At 37.4% G+C, this 27,404-nt stretch overlaps 1 pseudogene; it reads right to left on the reverse strand.

The window, feature by feature from the left end:
• On the reverse strand, positions 1 to 27,404 carry LOC122445031 (annotated as a pseudogene).

A 27,404-nucleotide genomic window follows, 5' to 3' on the forward strand; every position in this document is an offset into this window, starting at 1 on the left:
TTATAGATTTTCCTCTAGCCAATTAATATACTTATCTTTTATTCTAATGCCTAACTGTAAGTAAATTGGTGAAGCCATGAATGATAAAGTTCCATGGATTCCATCCTCCATATGGTCATGAGAAACTTTACCTCCAACATTTTGAAGTTGTGAGACATATATAAATCCATCATCTCTTAGAACATCATGTTGACAGTTGAGGAAGTAGTTAAGGGCAAATTTTGCAGCTGGGAATCATTGACTGCCAACGGTGATAACCTACTATCCAAAAGTGTTGAATATGGAGAATTATGTCTCCCAAGATGTGGTTCAGTATATACATAGTTCTTCTCGTATTCCTCAGGAAGGAAGGTTCTCCAGTTAACCAGCTTGAGCAGATGCCTTGACCTATGAGGCATGTGTTGATTTTTTTATTATTGCCTGGGGGAGTGCTTTATCCTGGGTCAAATATAGGCATGCAAGTTTGATTACCAGTTTCTTTGACAGAAATAGACCATGTTCACTTCCTTAGTAAGATGGCATAGAGGTATCAATAACCTGTAAGCTAGGGTAAATTACAGCTTGTGTTTTCAGTTTATTTTTGAATTCTGGATCATTCTGTATCTGAAAAAAACATATAATAAAATGTGAATCTGTTAAAGGCTTCAAAACTATAGGAGTGGCAGCTTTTATTCCAATCAAATCAGCTGTTATGATGTAAATAATTATGAAAATGGTATAATTTCTAATAATTATTTTCATTATATTTGAATTTTAAGGGCATTAAAATGGTCATCCCAGTTTCATCAGTAATGATTCACACATACATACATACATTTATTCACATATAACCACCAAATAAAAAAAATTACATGATTCCTAGAAAAGATGAAATACTATCTTCATTGAAAAATCATTTTTGACCTACCATGACCTAAGTGAGAAGGAAGAATGAATAGAGTAATAGGATGTCAATCTCCAAACTCACATATTATCTAAAATGAAAAGGAATTTGACCAAATTAAAGGAAATATATCTAATGTACATCTCATTTTCATGGAGCACGTATTTAGAGCTTCCCTTTCTTATAGAGATAAGTGGTGTCCTAAGATCTCAGCTGTGGAGTGAGAAGGGCCAGCGTACATTTCCCTTTCCCTTTGTTTTACTCGTACACTCTACAGGAGAAAACCTACAACTAACCTCCAAGGAGCAATTACCTAGCCACAGACCGACGTCCTTAACAATGATGTCTATAGAAATGAATATACCAGCTGCCACTGCACATGAAAATCTCAGTACCTAAAGGATATTTCTTAACGTTAACCCCTCAGTGAAGTAGCTGACAGGCTAAGAGAAGTTGAAAGTGTTAGTCGGCCAGTCATGTCTGCCTCTTTGAGACCCCATGGATGGTAGCCCTCCAGGCTCCTCTATCCATGGAATTCTAAAGAGAGAATTAACTGAAGCCCCAGTGGAACCTCACAAGAGACACGTTAGCCAGCCAACTGCAAACTGCACAATCAATGTGTAGTGGGTGCCTCAATCCACAAATATGAGGAAAGACAGATTTCTCTAATATAATCTCTCTAATGCCCATGATCCCACCAAGTGCCTTCAGACAGGTACTTATAAACCAGTGGATCATCTCAAAAAGAGTGTAAGAAACAACATCACACACATAAATAAAAATGAGACAGAGAGACTCAGCTAATACCTTCTCAGGCTAGTAGCAAAAGCGGTCCTACAAAAGGAGTTAGCAAATCCTGCTGGCTTTAAATTCCTCTGCTTATTGTTTTGTTCCCAAAAGAGTTGGTTTTGGGGGTAAGAATTATGTATTGTACTAAATTTGTTTTTCAAGTTTATTAGTTATTGTGGACAGCTATTATTAAGGGCACACAGCAAGTGTTTTAACAATGGCCATTGTCCTTTTTTTTTTTTTTTTTTTAAACAGCAACAATTCTTCCATGCAAGCATGCTATATGGCTCAAATGTTATCTGCTAACATTCCACTGAAATACATGAACTACAGTAATCCCAAGTGCTTGGTAGACTTTACAATTTACCTAATGAGAACACTAAATCTCTTGTCATATTAAATAGTGGTTCCTAGACATTGTTCTATTTCCCTCAAAATTGGTGACTAATTAAGAACCTTCTTTACAATTATATTTTAATTCCCTCAATGCTCTAAAGCCACTTTGTCTTAAGGTAAAATTATGTAAAAGGACAGTAAGGTTTTTTGTTTTTTTTCCATTTAACAGCTTAAATATAAGACCAATAAAAATATCCTAACAAAGAAAATGATACTTTTGTGTTAGAGTTACAGCACGTGTGCATGTGTTATAAATATGTATACTATACAACACATAAAACATACCATTTGAGTCGTTCTTGCTGCAATTAAACCCCCAGAACCATCACCTGAAATACAGACTCTAGTGGGATCAACTCCATATTTTGCAAGAATTTAATCTTGTAGAAAGAATTTGACCACAGAAATGACATCTTCATGGGCAACAGGAAACTGATATTGAGGAGCTAATCCATAGCTTCAGACAGAAAAAAAAAAAGAGAGAGAGAGAGAAAGAAACAAAAGCATATATGATTAAACTTCAGTTGTATATATCCAGGTATCTCTCAATTTAACCAGTAGGTCCAAAGAACAAAATAAGTCATACTTTGAATCTTTAGTTTCACCAATCATACCTTCACTTACTACTAACTTTTTTTTTTTTAAGTAGATTCTGGTATAACATTTTTAAAATGTTGGGTTCCATGAGATGAGAGAGTTAAAATTTATATGTTTATGCTCATAAAATTGTATGTAAACTTTTTAGCAAAAGTGCAATCAAGGGGAGATGCTCTACAGCATTTATCAGATTCTCTATGGAGTTGGTGACACATATTTTTACAATCATTGTTAGGCATGCACACTTGATTTTAAAAGCAGCAAATCTGAGACCAATTGATTTGTAGGTGTCTTATATTAGAAATTTATATAGGTAAAAATTCTACAAAATAGACTTAATTGATAGAAAATATAAAGGAAAAAATTCATTGGAAAAGAAGTACAGAGAAGCTTTGAGTAGAACATAAAGTACTGGACATTTCCAAGTCTTTTTATATCATTGGGAATTTGGGGAAAAATCATTAGTACTTCAGTTCTCTTATGTTGAGAACAACTAACAATTCTCAGATGGTCACAACATTTGCACCTGATATTCCAACAATTAAGAATATCTATATAGTCGATATCTTCTAATAACCTATAATGGAAAATAAACTGAAAATATATGTATATATACATGTACATGTGTAGCTGAGTCACTCTGCTCGAAACTAACACAGCTAAACTATACTTGAAACTAACACAATACTGTAAATCAATAGTTCAATTTAAAGAAAGAATATCTATAAAATTGATCTTTTATCACCAGTTCAAGCAAATACAGCATCCCAATTGTATAATGCATAATTAAGCTCCTAGACATTTCTAGAAGTACCACAGCCAATGTTGTCAGAGATGTTCAGCCTGTGTTGCCTCTCAAAGGTCTCTCCAATGACAGAGGTTAAAGAGAAACTAGGCCCCTTTGAGGAAGAGTGGATAACGTAATGATAATAAAATAACATAAATCAAAACTTCCTAGGATCTCGGTCCTTTTGAAGTCATAGATGTCTTCTTTGGAAATCAAAATTGTTTATCACAAGGGCAAGAATCAATATTAAAAAAAAAAAAACCCACAAATATAATGCTCTTACTCCACTCCTACATCCACAGCAACAAGTTTGTTTGCCATCCATCCATTCAGAAGCTCCACCGATGTATACTCTGTATACACAAAAAAATTTATGTGGAAGTCTATTCTGTAAAGAGGAGCAGTGGAAGACTACCTACATGGGTGAAATGTGATAGAAATATGATTAATTGGTTAATCCCTACATTATCACTTTTCCTGTTTCCGTATGGAGTGATTCAAAGACTTTAGGTTTGACAGTTGCCAATAAATGGGGAAGGTCACTGCAGCAAAAAAAAAAAAAAAAATGCATTAAGAAAAAAGAGTCATGACAATACATAAAAGGCTCAGGGAATTAACTGTTAAGCACAACTGAAAAAAAGCGTTGAAAGAGAAGTAGGGGTATAAAGTGAAACCACGCAGGAAAAGAGGGATACAGATGTCAGTACTTGGATGCTACACTAAGGACTTCTTTGTCCGTAGGTGGTAGATATCACCAAGGAATTTAATTATAAATCATATGACCAGAAAAAGGTATTTCGGAAGAAAGGCGGACAGAATTGGTTATTAAATGTAGATGCTAAGAAACAATAAGAAATTGGCTGTAGTTGCCCCTTATTAACAGAATGCAGCTGAGGAGCATGTCTATGTTCTCTCCTTGCTGAAGTTGAAGTTTTCTCTCAACTTATTGAAGTTAATGTCACTGTCTCTCAACTTGTTGAAGTTGCTGTTTACTTGGGTTTCTTTCTTTCTGAGAATATTGGGAGATACACAGGATATGTTCTATTTGGTAATCTTCAGTTTGGATTACTGTGATTCTTCCAGATATACTGGCAAGCTCTGCAGTTGTATATATTGATCTTTAGGACTATGGTTATAGCTCGAAATGGAGCTTTGGAAATCAGCGGCGTGGGTGTGGGAGATAGAGCTGAAGGTGTAAAGAATGTGAAGAGTCAAAAACTAAAGAAAGGAATACTGAGGAACACAAACACTTATACAATATAAAGAGAGGTCTATATTTGTTTATTTGTTTATATTTGTTTTATTTTAAAGAAGGAGAAGCACCTGAAAATTAAACGGGAGAGGCAAAAGGAAGTTAAAAGAAACATGTTTCATAGAAATCAAGGAACAGTAGTTTCAGTGAAGGGGGAGTGGTCATTGTCAGTTTACACAGCTTAGAGTATTCTTCAAAGGGGGAAAATGGATCCCACAGTGTATAAAAATGAGCCTGAGAAGGGTGACAGGTGACTACCTAGACAGAGATATTCAGAAACAAGGAAGATCAAGACAGAAGAGGCTGCAACATTTAGGAGTCAATAAAATGGACCCATTTATAGACAGAAGAGGAATACTGATTAAAATCCAAATAATATGAGGGAATATGACCCCAGGCAAAGAAGAGATTATACTTTGCCAAAAGATAAAAAAGCACACTTCTAGGATATAAGTAGAAAGAAATAAAATTAATATAGTGCTAATAATTTTTAAAGACATATGACATACTCAAGGGGTAGGGGTGCTGAATTTGCACAGACATCCCTGATAGATGAGGGAGGATGAACTGAAAGACTTAAAAGAGCACTGAGGGTTTGACAGTGACATTGACAAGAAGGATAGGAATTAAATACACACAAGAGACATCTTTAAGAGACAATCTTGAGGGTTGGTAGGGTGAGGCTGCTCCCTAGTGGTGAGAGGCTTAAGCCTGTGAATCCTAATGTGAGGCCTAGATTTGGCTACTGGTTCCACCACTTGCTAATAGCAGGGGAGCCTTTCTGTAGCTATTACCTGTAAATTTTGACAGAGATACCCATCCTAAGATGTGACTGCCAATCAATTAAAAGTGGACCATGCACCCAACTAATGTAGCATTTGTGGTTATTTTGAAATGTTCAGTTCAGTTCAGTCACTCAGCTGTGTTTGATCTTTGTGACCCCATAGACTGCAGCACGCCAGGCCTCTCTGTTTATCACCAACTCCCAGAGTATACTCAAACTCATGCCCATTGAGACAGTGATGCCATCCAACCATCTCAGCCCCTGTCATCTCCTTCTCCGACTTTCAATCCTTCCCAGCATCAGGGTCTTCTCAAATGAGTCATTTCTTCTAATGAGGTAGACAAAGTATTGGAGTTTCAGCTTTAGTATCAGTCCTTCCAATGAATATTCAGGACTGATTTCCTTTAGGATGGACTGGTTGTATCTCCTTGCAGTCCAAGGGACTCTCAAGAGTCTTCTCCAACACCACAGTTCAAAAGCATCAATTCTTCAGCACTCAGCTTTCTTTATAGTCCAACTCTCATATCCATACAAGACTACTGGAAAAAATATAGCTTTGACTAGACGGACATTTGTTGGCAAAGCAATGTCTCTGCTTTTCAGTATGCTGTCTAGGTTGGTCATAACTTTTCTTCCAAGGAGCAGGCATATTTTAATTTGATGGCTGCAGTCAATATCTGCAGTGATTTTGGACCTCCCCCCCCCCCCCCCCAAATAAAACCTGTCACTGTTTCCACTGTTTCCTCATCTATTTGCCACGAAGTGATGGGACCGGATGCCATGATCTTAGTTTTCTGAATGTTGAGCTTTAACTAACTGTTTCACTTTCCTCTTCCACTTTCATCAAGAGGCTGTTTAGGTCTTCACTTTCTGCCATAAGTGTGGTGTCATCTGCATATCTGAGGTTACTGATATTTCCCCCAACAATCTTGATTCCAGCTTGTGCTTCATCTAGCGCAGGGTTTCTCATGATGTACTCTGCATAGAAGTTAAATAACCACGGTGACAATATACAGCCTTAACGTACTCCTTTCCCTATTTGGAACCAGTCTGTTTACCATGTCCAGTTCTAACTGTTGCTTCTTGACCTGCATACAGATTTCACAAGAGGCAGGTCAGGTGGTCTGGTATTCCCATCTCTTTTAGAATTTTCCACAGTTTGTTGTGATCCACACAGTCAAAGGCTTTGGCATAGTCAATAAAGCAAAAATAGATGTTTTTCTGGAACTCTCTTGCTTTTCCAATGATCCAATGGATGTTGGCAATTTGATCTCTGTTTCCTCTGCCTTTTCTAAAACCAGCTTGGACATCTGGAAGTTCACAGTCCATGTATCATTGAAGCCTGGCTTGGAGAATTTTGAGCATTACTTTGCTAGTGTGTGAGATGAGTGCAATTGTGCGATAGTTTGAGCGTTTTTTGGCATTGCCTTTCTTAGGGATTGGAATGAAAACTAACCTTTTCTTGTGGCTACTGCAGAGTCTGCCAAATTTTCTGGCATATTGGATGCAACACTTTCATAGCATTATCTTTTAAGATTTGAAATAGCTCAACTGGAATTCCATCACCTCCACTAGCTTTGTTTGTAGTGATGCTTCCTAAGGCCCACTTGACTTCACATTCCAGGATGTCTGGCTCTAGGTGAGTGATCACACCACTGTGGTTATCTGGGTCGTGAAGATCTTTTTTGTACAGTTCTTCTGTGTATTCTTGCCACCTCTTCTTAATATCTTCTGCTTCTGTTAGGTACATACCATTTCTGTCCTTTTTTGAGCCCATCTTTGCATGAAATGTTCCCTTGGCATCTCTAATTTTCTTGAAGAGATCTCTAGTCTTTCCATTCTATTGTTTTCCTCTGTTTCTTTGCACTGATCACTGAGGAAGGCTTTCTTATCTTTCCTTGCTATTCTTTGGAACTCTGCATTCAAATGGGTATGTCTTTCCTTTTCTCCTTTCCCTTTCACTTCTCTTCTTTTCATAGCTGTTTGTAAGGCATTCCTAGACAACCATTTTGCCTTTTTGCTTTTCTTTTTCTTGGGGATGGTCTTGATCCCTGCCTTCTGTACAATGTCATGACCTCCATCCATAGATCTTGAGGTACTCTTATCAGATCTAATCCCTTGAATCTGTTTGTCACTTCTACTGTATAGTCATAAGGAATTTGATTTAGGTCATACCTGAATGGTCTAGTGGTTTTCCCTACTTTCTTCAATCTAAGTCTGAATTTGGCAATAAGGAATTCATGGTCTGAGCCACAGTCTGCTCCTGGTCTTCTTTTTGCTGACTGTATAGAGCTTCTCCATCTTTGGCTGCAAAGAATATAATCAATCTGATTTAGGTATTGACCATCTGGTGATGCCCATGTGTAGAGTCTTCTCTTGTGTTATTGAAAGAGGGTGTTTGCTGTGACCAGTGCATTCTCTTGGCAAAACTCTATTAGCCTTTGCCCTGCTTCATTCTGTACTCCAAGACCAAATTTTCCTGTTACTCCAGGTGTTTCTTAACTTCCTACTTTTGCATTCCAGTCACCAATAATGAAAGGACATCTTTTTGGGGGGTGTTAGTTCTAGAAGGCCTTGTAGATCTTCATAGAACCCCTTCGACTTCAGCTTCTTCAGCATTACTGGTCAGAGCATCGCCTTGGATTACAGTGATGTTGAATCGTTTGCCTTGGAAACAACAGAGATCACTCTGTCGTTTTTGAGATTGCATCCAAGCACTGCATTTCAGACTCTTTTGTTGACTATGATGGCTACGCCATATCTTCTAAGGGATTCTGGCACACAGTAGTAGATATAATGGTCATCTGAGTTAAATTCACCCATTCTGGTCCATTTTAGTTCACTGATTCCTAAAATGTCGATGTTCAGTCTTGCTATCTCTGTTTGACCACTTCCAATTTGCCATGATTCATGCACATAACATTCCAGGTTCCTATGCAATATTGCTCTTTACAGCATTGGACTTTACTTCCATCACCAGTCACATCCACAACTGGGTGTTGTTTTTGCTTTGGCTCCGTCTCTTCACTCTTTCTGTAGTTATTTCTCCACTGATCTCTAGTAGCATATTGGGTACCTAGTAACCTAGGAAGTTCATCTTTCAATGTCCTATCTTTTTGCCTTTTCATAATGTTCATGGGGTTCTCAAGGCAAGAATACTGAAGTGGATTGCCATTCCCTTCTCCAGTGGACCATGTTTTGTGAGTACTCTCCATCATGACCGGTCCATCTTGGGTGGCCCTACACAGCATGGCTCATAGTTTCATTGAGTTAGACAAGGCTGTAGTCCATGTAATCAGATTGGTTAGTTTTCTGTGATTGTGGTTTTCAGTCTGTCTGCCCTCTGTTGGAGAAAGATAAGAGGCTTATGGAAGCTTCCTGATGGGAGAGACTGACTAAGGGGGAAACTGGGTCTTGTCCTGATGGGCAGGGCCATTCTCTGTAAATCTTTAATCCAATTTCTGTTGATGAATGGGGCTGTGTTCACTCCCTGTTATTTACCTGGGGCCAAACTATGGTGGAAGTGATGAAGATAATGGCGATGTGCTTCAGAAGGTCCCAGGCACACACTGCTACACTCAGCGTCCCCAACCCTGCAGTAGACCACCACCGACCCACGCCTCCCATGGAGACTCCTGGACACGCACAGGCAAGTCTGGGTCAGTCTCTTGTGGGCTCACTGCTCCTTTCTCCTGGGTCCTGGTGCACAAGGTTCTGTTTGTGCCGCCAAGAGTGTTTCCCAGTCCTGTGTAAGTTCTGGCAGCTCTATGGTAGGTTAATGGTGACCTCCTCCAAGAGGGCTTATGCCATACCCAAGTCTGCATCCAGAGCCCCTGCCCCTGCGGCAGTCCACTGCTGACCCGTACCTCCACAGGAGACGCACAAACACAGTCTGTCTCAGTCTCTGTGGGGTTTCTGGGTCCTGGTACACACAAGTTTTGTTTGAGCCCTCTGAGCATTTCTAAACACAACTTTCACTTTCAATTTTTGGGGCTTCCTTTGTGGCTCAGCTGGTAAAGAATCTGCCTGCAATATGGGAGATCTATGTTCAATCGCTGAGTTGGGAAGATCCCCTGGAGAAGGGAAATGCTACCCACTCCAGTATTTTGACCTGGAGAATTCCACGGGCTGTACAGTCCATGGGGTTGCAAAAACTCAGAAAGGACTGAGCAACTTTCACTTTGAAACATTAACACATCACAGAGTCAAAATTCTGGATATAATGACTCAGGCTGTAGGCTCTTTGAGAAAAAAAGTCTTCTCATTTGCTTTTTACATTTTGGAGTGCCTTTAAAACAATATCCTTTGTGTTCTGTGCTGTATGGTAAGTCAATAATATCAACAGTCTAAAAGCAACTGTGTGTGTATCTCTGTGTGTGAGTTTGAATATATTTAAGCATGTTTGAGTTTGTATCTATGGGAATGTGTTCGAGTGTGTGTCTTAGCTATTCCATTTCACCTCTTGGAATCATCTCCAAACAAATGGAATAGACTTTAAGGAGAAGCTGATTACTCAGTTCTATTTTATTTTTTCTATTGAAGTTCAAAATTATGCCTTAGATGCCTAACCTCAACATGAAAAGTATTGATGCATCACTGCCTATGATAAGAACATGTATCTGCTACCTGGAAGCTGCAAATAATATCAGTTGTGATCCAACATTTAAAACATCTTATTCACTTCTATTTTTCTGAATCTAACATCAGGTCGCATGGTAATTTCAAAGTTAAGTTTAAATATCTGAATTATCCATTTTTCATTCTCAGTGTAACTTTATTTGCTAGTAACTTTTTTGAAAGCCAACATCTCACCTGATAATTTTATGATTTTTTTGCCAAGAAGTATATGAAGACATGTATATGAATCATGAATGACAGAGTCTATCTCTCTGCTAAGATACATATACATGTTTATAAACATTATACCAACAAAAGTTCTTCCAATTATGTATATACAGCACTATATTTTAATATAAATACATATAATGTGTAACACACATACTTATACATATTTACTTATATAAAAAGCAGTTACAGTAACTTCCCAAAAGAAAGGCACCACCAGGAAAAAAAATTACACTTGGTCTCTGGCTTTCTGACTTCCTCTTTGGCAAGTACAAACAGACTGGAATATCACTAAAGGTTGTATCCATCACCACAACATTTTCATCTGAAATTGGTTGCATGTAGTCCAATTTCAGTATTATGGGAAACAATTCATCAAATCTTTTAAGACCTAATTTTTCCAATAAAGTAGCCTGTCAAAACAAAACAAATACATTAAAACATGAAACATTTTGATTTTTAATATCATCAAGTGCTTATAAGTATGCAATCAAAGATGAATTAAAATGTAATAATATTTTAGAGGTTTTATTGTACATACTAACACATATAAGATAGTGCTTCTAAATAAATATCAAATATGCAGTGTTTTTACTATAAGAGTATTTTCACTTAACTGTCACCAGTTTACTTGCAGCTTATTTTATATTGGTCTAGTTATTTCTCAAGTGAAAGTTGTAAACTTTTATTTGAGAAATAAGATTTTATAGTTTCTTGTATGCACATTTTAAATATTTTTATTTTATTTCTTTGGTCATTCAGTTTGTTTAAAATTTCAGAAAGTATGTAACTGTAAGTTTACTTATAAAACTATTCCCATTTTTTGAACTACAACTACATTCCTTCTTTAAGAGAAGACTTGGAGGAAAATAAGCTCTACTTTTAAATTGTGTACCATTGGAATAATGCTCACTTTACCATTTTTGGTAAGATCTATAATACTTTTGTAATATCTTCCAATGAATAGTTCACAAAAAAGGAATTCTGAAATACTGTCGGGGAACAGAACATTGATGGTGTTTTTCTGTCGCTAAGTCATGTCTGACTCTGCAGCCCTATGGACTACAGCACACAAAACTCCACTGGCTCCGGAGTTTGCTCAGGTTCATATTTATTAATGGATTTGGTGATGCTACTTAATCATCTCATCCTGTGCAAATAATACATTTTACCCTCTCCTTTTGCCTTCAATCTTTCCCAATATCAGGATCTTTTCCAATGATGTGACTCTTCCACAACAGGTGGCCAAAGTATTGGCCCTTCACCATCAGTCCTTTTAATAAATATTCAGGGTTGATTTCCTTTAAGGTTGACTGGTTTGATCTCCTTGCAGTCCAAAGGACTCTTAAGTCTTCTGCAGCACCACAATTCGAAAGCATCAATTCTTCAATGTTCAGCTTTCTTTATGGTCAAACTCTCACACCCATACATGACTACTAGAGAAACCATAGCTTTGACTATATGAACCATTGTCCTCAAAGTAATGTCTCTGCTTTTTAATACACTGTCTAGGTTTGCCATAGCTTTCCTTCCAAGGAGCAAGTGTCTTTTAATTTTATGGCTGCAGTCATCATTCACAGTGATTTTGGAGTCTAAGAAAAGAAAATCTGTCAGTCCTTCTACTTTTTCCCCTTCAATTTGCCACGAAGTGATGGGACCGGATGCTGTGATCTTAGTTTTTTGAATGTTGAGTTTCAAGCCAACTTTTTCACTCTCCTGTTTTCACCCTCATCAAGAGTCTCTTAGCTCCTCTTCACTTTCTGCCATTAGAATGGTATTATCTGCATATCTGAGGTTTTGATATTTCTCTTGGCAATCTTGATTACAGTTTGCAATTCATCCAGCCCTGCATCTCACATGATGTACTCTGCATAGAAGTTAGATAAGCAGGGCGATAACATACTGCCTTGTTACACTCCTTTCCCAATTTTGACTCAGTCCATTGTTCCTTGTCTGGTTCTAACTGTTGCTTCTTGACCCACATACAGGTTTCTCAGGAGATAGGTAAGGAGGTCTGGTATTCCCATCTCTTTAAGAATTTTCCACAGTTTGTTGTGGTGAACATAGTCAAAGGCTTTCGTGTAGTCAATGAAGTAGAAATAGATGTTTTCCTGGAATTCCTGCTTTCTCCATGACCCAACAAATGTTGGCAATTTGATCTCTGGTTCCTCTGCCTCTTTAAAACCCATCTTGCACACCTGGAAGTTCTTGATTCATATACTGTGAGGCCTATATAGAAGGATTTTGAGCATAACCTTGCTAGCATGTGAAATGAGCACAGTTGTATGGTAACTTGAACATTATAAATAGAGCATTACATAGCATTTATTATTATAGCTATATGAGGTGACTAAAATTTTACAAGGACTTTAAAAATCATATAACCCATCTGCTTTAACAATGAGAATACTGAGAACAAGAAAGTTCCTGTTTTTGACACAAGTTAATTGGCTAGTAATCGACAAGATGTAAACCCAGTTTTCTAAGCCAGTATTTACAGAAACTATTTGTACTCCTGTACATATTACTAATTGCTAAGTTATGTTTTTTAAAAGAGCCTATGAAAATGGAAACAAAGTAAGTGTATTAAATGCTAGGACAATTAAAAATGATGCTCTGATAGAAATAATGTAAATTTGAACTTAAAAAAGATCATTACATAAGGAATAATGAATGAGAAGTGGCATGCTGGTCAACAGGGTACAGTCTTGAAGCAGTCGTTTTGACCATTAACAGTTTTAAGTAACTCTAAAGTATGATTAAGATTTCAACTAAAAACACATATACACACATATATTGGAATGATATAGAAATATAAACTTAAAACACATACACCCATATATACATTGCATTTGTACACAGCATTTGTAAAACAACCACACCCAGTCTCTAAAATATACTTACCTTTTGGCCTTAGAAAGAAGCTAGATCAGAGAAAGGATATAATTTTTTTTGTTGTGGATAGCTCCTGCATTTAAAAGCTAAGCAGACCTAAATATTCCTTCTTTTGGTAACAATGTCCTGGTTCACTTTAGGGAACTACCATATCCTGTTAGTTGAAATCTTTGATGAGGAAATTGATCAAAGGAACAATCACTCACCAGTTAAGAGGTAAGAAAATAAATTTAAGGTAGATTTAGTGCACTATCCTTGGATATTGATTCTTAAACAGAGACCCTAAGAATGAGAACACTCAGTGATAACTTATCACCACAATGGAATCCTGAAGAGGTTTGTTCCTGGATACTGACATCTCTGGTGCTGCTGACTTTTCTGAAGACTAGAATTTCAACTTCAAATTCTGTGAGCTTCCAAAATCTTATAAAACTTTCTCACTTGGTTATTGGTTGTTTTTATTATTACTATAGTCATTGTTAGCATTTTCTAGAATTAGCCATGGACACATCACTTTCTTTTGCTTACTTACTAGCAAAACAAAACACATGAAGAAACAAATGAAAAAACAACTCCATGTTTCTCGGTCAGGTCTGGGGAAAGGCTGAGACCTGGAGAAGGGCTCAGTGGTAAACAGAGGAGGTCCTCTGTTCATGTTTCTGAGTAATGAAAGATTCTCATTTCTATACAAAAGTGATGCTGTGTTTTATCTGGGATATTAGTGTCAAAAGGGAGAAGCAAGTGGCAACCCACTCCAGTACTCTTGCCTGGACAATCCCGTGGACCGAGGAGCCTGGTAGGCTACAGTCCATGGAGTCTCGCAGAGTCGGACACGACTGATCGACTTAGCAGCAGCGGCAGCAATGCCAAAAGAGGTTAAGTATTATCAAAGTGAACTGTCATTCAAAATGCCTTACTTTATAAATAATGTAGCACCTCTTCATATTCTTGTTAACCCTATATAGATCTTTGGAGAGACATCTGTTTAGGTCCCTTGCACATTAAAAAAAACAAACAAAAAAAAAAAAAACTGTTTTTTTTTAACTATAGGCTTGTATGAGTTTCTTATGTTTATTGGATATTAACCCCTTATCAAACAGATAGTTTGCAAATATTGTTTTCTGTACTGTAGGTTGCCTTTTCATTTTCATTTTGGTGATGATTTGATTTGTTGTGCAGAAGTTTGTTTGTTTGTTTGTTTTTCATTAAATATAGCCTCATTCCTCTCTTTTTACTTTTGTTACTTGTGCTATTGGTGTCATAACCAAAAAAAAAAAAAATCATTGCCAAGGGCAACGGAAAGGAACGTTTCCATCATGCTTTTTAATAGGAGTTTTTAGGGTTTCAGGGCTTACCTTAAAACCTTTAATCTACCCTGAGTTGACTTTTGTGTATGGCGCAAGATAGGGGTATAATTTATTTCATTTGTATATGCATTTCCAGGTTCTCCAATACCATTTATTGAAAACCATCCTTTTCCCATTGTGTATTCTTGATACCTTGTAAAATTAGTGTACTGTATATACTTGAGATTATTTGGGGGCTCTCTAATCTGTTCCTTTTCCATATATGTCTGTTTTTATGCCAATACTGTACTGCTTTGCTTATTATAACTAAAATATATTCACAAAATATAAACCTAAAAAATATTCATAACCTAGTGGAGAGTTATGTCTTCTTCGGTGGAAATTTTTAGGACTTTAGCCCAGGAGGCAGCATCTCAAATAACCTAAAAGAACCACTCTGAAGAGGTGAGGGGAGGAGTCAGGTTATATAGAAATTTTGCAACAAAGGACAGGTAGTCTGAACACCAAATGATTTTTGTTAATTCAAGAAAACCAGATATTCCAGTCAGAGAATTTAGTGCTTTTCTTTGTATGGAAAGATGCATGAGTCTGGACTCATTGAAATCATTCCTTTCATATGCATCTCATCTATCTGGGGCCAGTATTCTGTTTTCATGGAGACAGGGAGGAAGACCATTCCCAAAAAAAGAAATGCAAAAAAGCAAAATGGCTGTCTGAGGAGGTCTTACAAATAACTGTGAAAAGAAGGGAAGTGAAAAGCAAAGGAGAAAAGGAAAGACATACCCACTTAAATGCAGAGTTCCAAAGAATAGCAAGGAGAGATTAAGAAAGCCTTCCTCAGTGATCAATGCAAAGACATAGAGGAAAACAATAGAATGGGAAAGACTACAGATCTCTTCAAGAAAATTAGAGATACCAATGGAATATTTCATGCAAAGACAGGCTCTATAAAGGACAGAAATGGTATGGACCTAACAGAAGCAGAAGATATTAAGAAGAGGTGGCAGGAAAACACAGAAGAATTGTACAAAAAATATCTTCAAGAGCCAGATGATCATGATGGTGTGATCACTCACCTAGAGCCAGACATCCTAGAATGTGAAGTCAAGTGGGCCTTAGGAAGCATCACTACAAACAAAGCTAGTGAAGGTGACAGAATTCCAGTTGAGCTATTTCAAATCCTAAAAGATGATGCTGTGATAGTGTTGTACTCAATAAGCCAGCAAATTTGGAAAACTCAGCAGTGGCCACAGGACTGGAAAAGGTCAGTTTTCATTCCAATCCCTAAGAAAGGCAATGCCAAAGAATACTCAAACTACCACACAATTGCACTCATCTCACACGCTAGGAAAGTAATGCTCAAAATTCTCCAAGCCAGGCTTCAATGATACATGAACTGTGAACTTCCAGATGTTCAAGCTGGTTTTAGAAAAGGCAGAGGAACCAGAGATCAAATTGCTAACATCCACTGGATAATTGAAAAAGCAAGAACATTCAATAAAATCATCTATTTCTGCTTTATTTACTATGCCAAAACCTTTGACTGTGCAGATCACAATAAACTGTGGAAAATTCTGAAAGAGATGTGAATACCAGACCACCTAACCTGCCTCTTGAGAAAGCTGTATGCAGGCCAGGAAGCAACAGTTAGAACTGGACATGTAACAACAGACTGGTTCCAAACAGAAAAGGAGTATGTCAAGGCTGTATATTGTCACCCTGCTTATTTAACTTACATGCAGAGTACATCATGCAGAATGCTGGGCTGGATGAAGCACAAACTGGAATCAAGATTGCCAGGAGAAATATCAATAACCTCAGATATGCAGATGACACCACACTTATGGCAGAAAGCGAAGAAGACCTAAAGAGTCTCTTGATGAAAGTGAAAGAGGAGAGTGAAAAAGTTGGCTTAAAGCTCAACATTCAGAAAGCAAAGATCATGGCATCCGGTCCCATCACTTCATGGCAAATAGATGAAGAAACAGTTGAAACAGTGACTGGCTTTATTTTGGGGGGCTCCAAAATCACTGTAGATGGTGAGTGCAACCATGAAATTAAAAAGACGCTTACTCCTTGGAAGGAAAGTTATGACCAACCTAGACAGCATATTAAAAAGTAGACACATTACTTTACCAACAAAGGTCTGTCTAGTCAAGGCTATGGTTTTTCCAGTGGTCATGTATGGATGTGAGAGTTGGACTATAAAAAAAGCTCAGCGCAGAAGAATTGATGCTTTTGAACTGTGGTGTTGGAGAAGACTCTTGAGAGTCCCTTGGACTGCAAGGAGATCCAACCAGTCCATCCTAAAGGAGATCAGTCCTGGGTGTTCATTGGAAGGACTGATGTTGAAGCTGAAACTCCAATACTTTGGCCACCTGATGCAAAGAGCTGACTCGTTTGAAAAGACCCTGATGCTGGGAGGGATTGGGGGCAGGAGGAGAAGGGAAGGACAGAGGATGAGATGGTTGGATGGCATTACTGTCCCAATGGACATGAGTTTGGGTAAACCTCGGGAATTGGTGATAGACAGGGAGGCCTGGCGTGCCCCAGTCCATGGGGTCGCAAAGAGTCAGACACGACTGAGCGACTGAAGTGAACTGAACTGACCCGTTTTCATGCCCTGAGCTTCCTTTTCCCGGAGCTCACTGCAGGAAGTGGCTGTAGTCTGATGGTTGGTAGATGGTAGATATTCTTCTCGTGCTCCCTTAGGGCTCAGTAACTCATGTTGGAGGGCTGCAATCACTCATATCTGTGACATCTTTGTTTACTGATATGGCAGGAAATATTCCATTTCTCATAACTTTTAAGATAATTACAAATCAGGACGTGTAATTTCTTCAGGTTTGGTTTTTTTTTTTTCAAGATTGCCTTGGCTATCTAGGATCTATTGTTTCCTTTGAGTTTCAGAATTATTTGTTCTCTTTCTGAAAAAAATTTCACTGGAATTTTGATAGGGACTGCCTTGAATCTGTATATTGCTTTGTGTAGTTTGGACTTTTTCACATTATTGATTTTTCCAATCTGTAACACAGGATATCTTTCCATTTATTGTGCTCTATTTCTTTCATCAGTATTTTATGAATTTCAGTATAAATATTGCTAGCTTATGTGTCACAGGGATTCCCTGATAGCTCAGTTGGTAAAGAATCCACCTGCAATGCAGGAGACCCCAGTTTGATCCCTGGGTTGGGAAGATCCACTGGAGAAGGGAAAGGCTACCCACTCCAGTATTCTGGCCTGGAGAATGCCATGGACTGTATAGTCCATGGGGTCACAAAGAGTCAGACACAACTGAGTGACTTTCACTTTATGTGTCACAGACAAATCCTCTGGGGAAATTAGAGTATGAAAATACAAACACAAATATCCAAATTTGTGGTATGTAGCTAAAGAGCTGTGAGGTAAATTTATAAAATTAAATTATCATATTAGAAATTAAGAAAGGTCTCAAAATGATATTCAAAGCTTTCATATTAAAAAACTAGAAAGAAGAGCAAAGAAAATTCAAAGAATGCAAAGCAGAAGAAATAATAAAGATAGGATCATAATTCAATAAAATTAAAAGAAAACAAAAATAAAGAAAAATGACACAGAATCAGTTCTTTTCAAAGAATAAAACTGACAAATCTCTACAAAGAGTAACCAAGAAGAAGACCCAAATTACCAATACAAAGGATGAAAGAAAGGATATCAGTACTGATTTCATAAACATTAAGATAACAAAAAAGGAATACCAAAAAAAAAAAAAGTCTATAACTCTATAATTTAGTTTAAATCTACAAAGTAAATTAAATCACAATTTAGTTAAAAAGAAAGATAATGTGAATTGTCTATATATCCTTTAAAGATTGAATCTGCAATTTGAAAACTTCAGAAAACTTGATGCTCTGTTTGTTTTACTAACAAATTATTCTAAACATCAAGGAAAAAACTATGCTAATTTTACAAAAGTGAAAATAAAACACAAGAGAATATTTCCTATTTCATTTTGCATTTCCTGCATTTCATTTAACATTTCCTGTTAGGAAAATGAGAAAGACATTAGAAGGAAAGAAAATCATAGGTCAATATTGAAGCAAAAACCCTTAATGAAATATTAAGTCACATTCACTGATATTTAAAAGATGATAATTCATTCTCATCAATTTATTTTTATCCCAGAAATGTAAGATCAGTACTGTCGACTTAAAAAAAGGACAGGACATGAGAGCTATGAATTAAGTTTTATTTGGGGCAAATATGAAGACTGCAGCCAGAGAGACAGCATCTCACATAGCTCTGAGAGGCTGCTCCGAAGAGGAAGAAGGGAAAGGAGAGTATATATGTGATTATATTTATAAAGGGGAGTTCATGCAAGCAAGCATATATTTTTTTGTAGAAGGATTCAGCTGGTCTCCTGAAGCTTCTTCTGGTCACAAGAAACAATTTTCACCATGAAAGATTTTAATGCTTCTCTAGATGTGAGGAGACACAAGATGTGGGCTCATACAATCAGCTCCTGTATATATCTGTCTAAAGACCTGTCCTGCCAGTTTCCTGGAGCACAGAGTGCCTCGTTTCTGCTTTCCATCATGAACTCCTCCATGGGGTGTTGGAAGTCAGCAGCTGCACATGATTTAATCCTTGTAGGGGTAGATGGCAAGAACCCACAGCAAGTGCCAGTTTGTGGTTGACACTACACTATTTAAATATCAGTATAATTCAGGATACTAACAGAGATGGAAAATTATATGTTCACCCTAACAGATGCAGAAAAACAATTTGACTTAACTCATCACCTTTTCACGATAAAAATTCTCCGCAAACTTAGAATAGAAACTTCCTTAATCTGATAAAGGGCTCTGATAAAGGGCATGTACCAAAAAAAAAAAAAAATCATTCAATGGTGAAAGACTGAATGCTTTCTCCTAAGAGCCAGAAATGGCAAGAATGTCTGCCCTCTATTCAACATAATTCTGGAAGTCCCAGTCAGGGCATTCAGGCATGGGAAGAAAAAGCAACACAGACTGAAAAGAAAGGAGTAACAGTCTCTTTCTCTGTTTCCAGCCACCATGCCATCTAAGAAGCAAATATTATGAGATCTAAAAAAATTTCCATAAAACAAATAAGCATATTTGGTCAGATCAAAGTATACAAAGTCAATTATGTAAAAAAAAATTATTTCAAATTTAGCCGTGAATAAATGGAAATCAAAATTTTAAGAGTATCAATTACAACACACTAAAATTGAAGTTCTTAGTTATAAATATAAGAAAATATATTCAGTATTCATCTGCTGAATACTATAAAACATTGAAGAAAGAATTCGAAGATCTAATTAAACTGAGAATTATATATAAACAGGTGAGAAGACAATATTGTTAAAATGTCAGTTCTTTCTAAATTGGTTCACAGAATTAACCTAATCTCAGGCAAAATCTCATTAGAATATTTAGTCATCTATAAGCTAAACTTAAACTTGTACATGGAAAAAATGATTAATTATAATAGTCAAAGCAAACCTGATAAGGAAGAACAAGGTTGATAGATTCATAAAACCTTGTTCCAAGACTACTGAGAAGCTAGAGTAATAAATAGAGGGTAGTATTGGTGAAAGGCTGGACTCACAGATCAAGGGAAGAGAAAGGAGTCAGTTCAGAAATAAACCAATACAAATATGTCCAATTTACTTTTGACACAGATACAAGGCAATGCAATGGAGAAAGGTAAGTGTTTCAACAATAGTGTTGAAGCAATTGGACATGAATATGCAAAAAACATGTCCCTGGACTCATTCCTCACACCTTATATAAAAATTGGGCTTCCCTGGTTCAGTTCAGTTCAGTCGCTCAGTCGTTTCCGACTCTTTGCGACCCCATGAATCGCAGCACGCCAGGCCTCCCTGTCCATCACCAACTCCCGGAGTTTACACAAACCCATGTCCATTGAGTCGGTGATGGCATCCAGCCATCTCATCCTTTGTTGTCCCCTTCTCCTCCTGCCCCCAATCCCTCCCAGCATCAGGGTCTTTTCCAATGAGTCAACTCTTTGCATGAGGTGGCCAAAGTATTGGAGTTTCAGCTTCAGCATCAGTCCTCCCAATGAACACCCAGGACTGACCTCCTTTAGGATGGACTGGTTGGATCTCCTTGCAGTCCAAGGGACTCTCAAGAGTCTTCTCCAACCCACAGTTCAAAAGCATCATTTCTTCGGTGCTCAGCTTTCTTCACAGTCCAACTCTCACATCCATACATGACCACTGGAAAAACCATAGCCTTGACCAGACGGACCCTTGTTGGCAAAGCATTGTGTCTGCTTTTTAATATGCTGTCTAGATTGGTCATAACTTTCCTTCCAAGGAGTAAGCGTCTTTTAATTTCATGGCTGCAGTCACCATCTGCAGTGATTTTGGAGCCCCAAAAAATAAAGTCTGACACTGTTTCCACTGTCTCCCCATCTATTTGCCATGAAGTGATGGGACTGGATGCCATGATCTTAGTTTTCTGAATGTTAAGCTTTAAGCCTAGCTCAGCTGGTAAAGAATATGCCTGCAATGCAGGACACCTCAGTTTAATTCCAGGGTTGGGAAGATCCCCTGGAAAAGGGATAGGCTACCCATTCCCCTATCTTGGGCTTTCCTGGTGACTCAGCTGGTAAAGAATCCACTTGCAATATGGAAAACCTAGGTTCAATCCCTGGGTTGGAAAGATTCCCTGGAGAAGGGTACAGCTACCCACTCCAGTATTCTGGCATGGAGAATTCTATGGACTGTATAGTCAATGGGTTTGCAAGGAGTCAGATACCTTATATAGAAATTAACTCAATAATGGATCCAATACCTAAATGGAAAATGTAAAACTACAAACCCCTTAGATTAGAAGACATCATAGGAAAAAATCTTGTGTTAGATTAAAAGTTCCTAGATATTATATCAAAAAAGAAAAACTTTTATTTTTTAAAGGATAAACTGGACTTCAACAAAATATAAGAGTTTTTGTTCTGTAACTTAAGAAAACAAAAAGAGAAGTCCAGACTGGGAGAAAATATTTTCAAATTAAGTATCTGTTAAATGATTGGCATCTCAGGTAGGAAGAACTTAGAATAATCAACAAGCAAAACAAACAAACAACAACAAAAAAAAAACAATATTTTCAAGTTGTTGCAGTGAAAAGGGAAAAAAAAAAATGAAGAAATGAGTTTTTCTTTGCTTTCCAGAGAACAAAGAAGATGGAAAGAACAGTGAGCAGAACTGATCACTCCTGGTTTTTACTTTAACTGTTTCTAATCTGCAGTCTGTGACTAAGTTTGCTTTTCTGCCCTCAACTCTGAATGCTTTTTCAGGGGTTAACAGACTGGTTCCAAATCAGGAAAGGAGTACGTCATGGCTGTATATTGTCACCCTGCTTATTTAACTTCTATGCAGAGTACATCATGAGAAATGCCAGGCTGGATGAAGAATAAGCTGGAATCAAGATTGCTGGGAGAAATATCAAAAACCTCAGATATGCAGATGACACCACACTCATGGCAGAAAGCGAAGAGCTAAAGAATCTCATGGCTGATTCATGTCAATGTATGACAAAAACCACTACAATATTGTAAAGTAATTAGCCTCCAACTAATAAAAATAAATGGAAAAAGAAAAAGAAAGTGAAAGAGGAGAGCGAAAAAGTTGGTTTAAAACTCAACATTCAGAAAACTAAGATTATGGCATCCGGCCCCATCGCTTCATGCAAATAGATGGGGAAACAGTGGAAACAGTGACAGACTTTACTGTTTTGGGTTCCAAAATCACTGCAGATGGTGACTTCAGCCATAAAATTAAAAGATGCTTGCTGAGTTTAAAAGTAGAAAACCTGAAAGAATTTGACCATTTCTTTTTGAAACTGAAAAGAAAGACTCAACATTCAGAAAACGAAGATCATGGCATCTGGTCCCATCAGTCCAGTTCAGGTCAGTCTCTCAGTCATGTCTGACTCTTTGTGACCCATCACTTCATGGCAAAGGGAGGGGGCGGGGAGTAGAAGCAGTGACAATTTTTTTTTTTTTCCTTTGGCTCTTAAATCACTGTGGATGGTGACTGCAGCTTTGCCAACAAAGGTTTGTACAGTCAAAACTATGGTTTTTCCAGTAGCCCTGTATGGATGTGAGAGTTGGACCATAAAAAAGTCTGAGCACCGAAGAACTGATGCTTTCAAATTGTGGTGCTGAAGAAGACTCTTGAGCCTCCCTTGGACAGCAAGGAGATCACACTTGTCTATCCTAAAGGAACTCAACCTTGAATGTTCATTGGAAGAACTGATGCTGAAGCTGAAACTCCAATACTTTGGCCATCTGATGCGAAGAGCTGATTCACTGGTAGAGACCTTCATGCTGGGGAAGATTGAGGGCAGGAAGAAAAGGGGACAACAGAGGATGAGATGGTTGGATAGTATCACTGACTCAATGGGACATGAGTTAGAGCAAGCTCCAGGAGATAGTGAAAGACAGGAAAGCCTGGCGTGCTGCAATCCATGGGGTCACAAAGAGTTGGACATGGCCTAGTGACTGAAGGACAGCAACAGGGGTAGCGGACTGCTAGACCCAATTACCTGACTACCTGACGTCAGCCTATGACTGTTTTTGAAAAGATGCAAGAGGAAGAATATAAAATTCTTATACCTTTGTTCCTCATCACCTACCCCGGACTGTAAGCCCTCATCTTATATAGACCCCTAGGACTTCCCTGGTAGATCAGCTGGTAAAGAATTTGCCTGCAAAGCAAGAGACCCTGGTTCAATTCCTGAGTTGAGACGATCCCCTGGAAAGGGGATAGACTACCCACTCCAGTATTCATGGGCTTCTCTGGTGGCTCAGACAGTAAAGAATCTGGCTGCAATGGAGGAGACCTGTGTTCGATTCCTAGGTTGTGAAGATCCCCAGGAGAAGGGCATGGCCACCTACTACAGTATTCTTGCCTGGAGAATCCCATGGACAGAGGAGCCAGGCGGGCTACCGTCCATGGGCTCGCAAAGAGTTGGACACGACTGAGCGACAAAGTGCAGCACAGCATAGACTTTTTATTCACGGAAGAGGGGGCACAGTTCTTGAGGCGTGAGCCTACAGTGTTCTCCCCTCATCCCATTGAAGATTCAAGCCAACTTTCAATTTCCTTCAAACTCTGTCTCCGTACTTTTCATTCAGCTTCAGTGGGCAGAGACGGACAAGATTTTGGCTGCAAGAAAATAGAGAAAAGATTAAACATACCTTTCACCTCACCTCACACACACAAAAACATGTAATAGCAAATAAATACATGCAAAGATAACACAATACCCGTAATCATTAAGGAAATTCAAATGAATACCTCAGTCAGATGTTTCTACAAATTTATTTAAATGTTTTTAAAGAAAAACTGAAAATATTAAATGTTAGTAAGGGCACAGTACAGTTAAAACTTTCCTGTACTTCTGGACTGAATGCAAAATGGTACAGCCTATTTGGAAAACAATTTGACAGTTTCCTATACATTTAAAGTATATAAAGTATACATTTATAATAACCCCATGTATCTAGTTTTAGGTACTCAACAGAAATTAAAATTTTGTCTATGAAAAAAGCCTCTATATGAGTGCTTTAGCAGCTTTATCCATATTCACGCTAAAGTGGGAAGAATCCAAATATTTTTCAACTGTTTATTGTGGGCAAACTGTGACACATACATGTAACTGAATACTACACAGCTTTGGAAGGGATTTAACTTGAGATACAGCATGGTTTATTCTCAAATGCAGTATGCTTAGTGAAATGCATTAAGCTGGACTCAAAATCCAAATGCAGTATGAACCAGTCATACGATATTATGAAAAGGGAAAACTATGCAGACATTACAGTGATCCGTTATTACCAGGAATTTAGGGTGGGGAAGTGTTTACCATAATAAACAGGGCAGCAAAAGTGAGTTTGAGGGGTAATATTTTCAGATCTTGATTATGGTGGTAGTTTCACGAACCTCTACCCATATTAAACTACATAACACTATATAACCAAAAGAATGAATTTAACTGTATGCAAAGTTAAATATAAAATTTGGCAAAATGATAAAAAAAAAATTAAAGTCTGAACATAGGCTGGGTTTAACTCCCACTTCTAAAATTTATTAACTGTCTGCCTTTGGTTAGTTTATCCCTTGTGCCTTATTTTCCTCATGTATAAAATAAGGGTAACAAAAGTGACTTTTTCAAAGCACAGTTGTAAGTATTAAGTGATACATTTAAGGAAATTAAAGTAGGGAGAGCACATCATAAGAACTCAATAAATTTTAGCTTTTCTCATCAAAAATATATACAGAAAATATTCTTAAATATTTTCTTAGCTGAGTGAAAAAAATCATATTGTAAGTAATTTCAATTCAGCAGCTATATCACTTTAAAATCAATGTTTTTTAGACTTTTGGCCACGCATCTCTCATAACTTCTATCATGGAGTGGACACTGATTAGATCACTATTGAACAAACACCAGCTACCATTCCAGACATCATGACATCCTTTCTACTATCCTCAGAGTAATGCTGTGATGTGCTTATAGACTTCTCATTTTGCAGTTTAAGAAACTGAGCCAGAAAAGGATGAAGTAGACTCCTTTAAGATCTAATTGGACTTTAAGTTCATGCTCTTTCTTCAACCTTATGCTGCCAATAATTTGAATGTGTAACTCTATAGTTTTAAATTTTTCCACATGATTTCATGAAAACCTGTGATGTTTGCTTTCTTGGCATATGTTTTAAAATTCACTGATAACAGTAACAAAATGATGTGCATAATTATGTCTGACTCTTTGCAACCCCATGGACTGTAGCCCACCAGGCTCCCCTGTCCATGGACTTTTCCAGGTGAGAATACTGGAGCAGGTTGCCATTTCCTACTCCAGGGAATTTTCCCAACCCAGGGATTGAACCCATGTTTCTTGAGTCTCCTGCATTGGTAGGCAGATGCTCTACCAGTGTGCCACCTGGGAAGCCCATAATAAAGTGATTTTCACCCAAATAAGCAGAAACTGATCAATTACTAGTGCAATTCACACACAAATATATAATGCATATATAAGCAAATATGTAAAGTCGGTTTTATTTTACGTGTGCAAAACCTTAATTACGTTTTGCATTTGACAAACAAAAGTTGAATTCTACAGCTGCACGCTTTAAGAATGTGTTAATTTTGATGAGGCACATTAGTAAATGTGCATAAGTGAGAGGATATATGAGCTGTTGATAAGATAACATGGCAGTTTCTCTGTAGGGCTTGCACGTGCTCATTTTTCTCTAAAATCCACTGAATGAAAAGGTGAAGAATTCACCATAAAAGGGAACACTGAGGGCAACAGGTAATTCAGCCTACTTTGGACTTTGGGAAGGGGGTATTATACATCTTAGGTATACAGATATATTAGATACCTTGGGTATCTAGTTCGACAGAGTTGTCATCTCTTCTGTCATCTCAACTGTCTAGCACACTAGACAGCTGCTTCCCAGATACTGTGCACTGCTCTCTGTTCTTTGATCACTTATTGTCCGTTGATGCATTCTCCCGCAAACTTTCTATGACCTATGTCATCCAGAAGGCCTCCAGGTAGCAACATGTTTTGACAGGAGAGCATGATGTTTTCAGTGAGGTAGATCTTAGTGCAAATTCTGGCATTGTCACAAAAAATCTAAAATCCAATAATTTAGGATTGAAGGTAGACAAAAGCAGTGATTTTCAAAGTACGGTCTTGGAATTCTTGTGGCTCTCTGAGAGGTATTCAGGGAATGTGCATAATACTGTGACAATTCCTATGTTTTTTTAAAGTTGAATTTCCTTGTGAGTATTCAGTGGAGTTTTCTAGAAGCTACGTGACACCTGATATTGCAATAGATTAAATGCAAAAGCAGATAAAGAATCAGTATCTTCCATAGTCTAAGACATTAACAAGATTTCCAAAAATAGAATATAAATCACTTATTTATTTTAATTTCTAATAGATTTATTATTATCATCATCAATATCAAGTACATTGGTTTCTAATGAAGTCAGTTCTTAATGCAGAAAATATTAATAAACATAACCCTTATGGAAAAACTCTTTGAGTCTCAATAACTTAAGTTCAAAAACAATAACTTATAGAGTTCCTAAGACCAAAAACTTTGAAAACCACTAAGAAAGAGACAGACAGTAAAACAGCACAAGTACTAAATATACATCAAAATATAAAAACATAATCAATGTACATGTGTAAGTTTTAAGAAATTGTGTAAGACTAGGTTTTCAGAGATTCATATATAAGTAGCTTTAAAATCCCCCCAATTTCCACTTAAACAATAACATTTCTTTCTTGTTCCCATTTATTTGGTATTTATCTTATCAACAGAATTTTATCTCCCCATGCTTTATACAGATTCAAATAGGTTTGATACTGATTTATTAAAGTAAACAGATTAATGATATTTGGCTGATTTATCCTAAAAGAAAAGTGAAGTCTCCTTCTAAATGCTAACTGAAAGAAAGTTTACATGTCTTGTAACAGGCATTCCAATTTCCTGGAAAAAGACTTACCATTAGTGAAGTCATTTTTATAGCAGTATCCACTATCCTTACCTTCCATGGTTCTTCAATGTTTTCTGGTATTGGTGTATAAATATAATAAATAAAGAGGATACAAGTCAGTCCAAAGCACAGAGTTTTGTAACCCATGATATTCTTCTCACAACCTCTGTGTAGTGATGATATAATGTCATCCTACATATACTAAAATCCTCAGTAGTGGGACAAAGGTAGATAACAGAATCTTTCAAGTATTATGACCATGTTAGCATTATTGATCTAATATTCAGTTTTAAAATTAATAGTTCCTGTTGTAACTCATTCAAGA

Source organism: Cervus canadensis, chromosome 7, assembly GCF_019320065.1.
Source record: "Cervus canadensis isolate Bull #8, Minnesota chromosome 7, ASM1932006v1, whole genome shotgun sequence".
NCBI classification, from domain to species: Eukaryota; Metazoa; Chordata; class Mammalia; order Artiodactyla; family Cervidae; genus Cervus; species Cervus canadensis.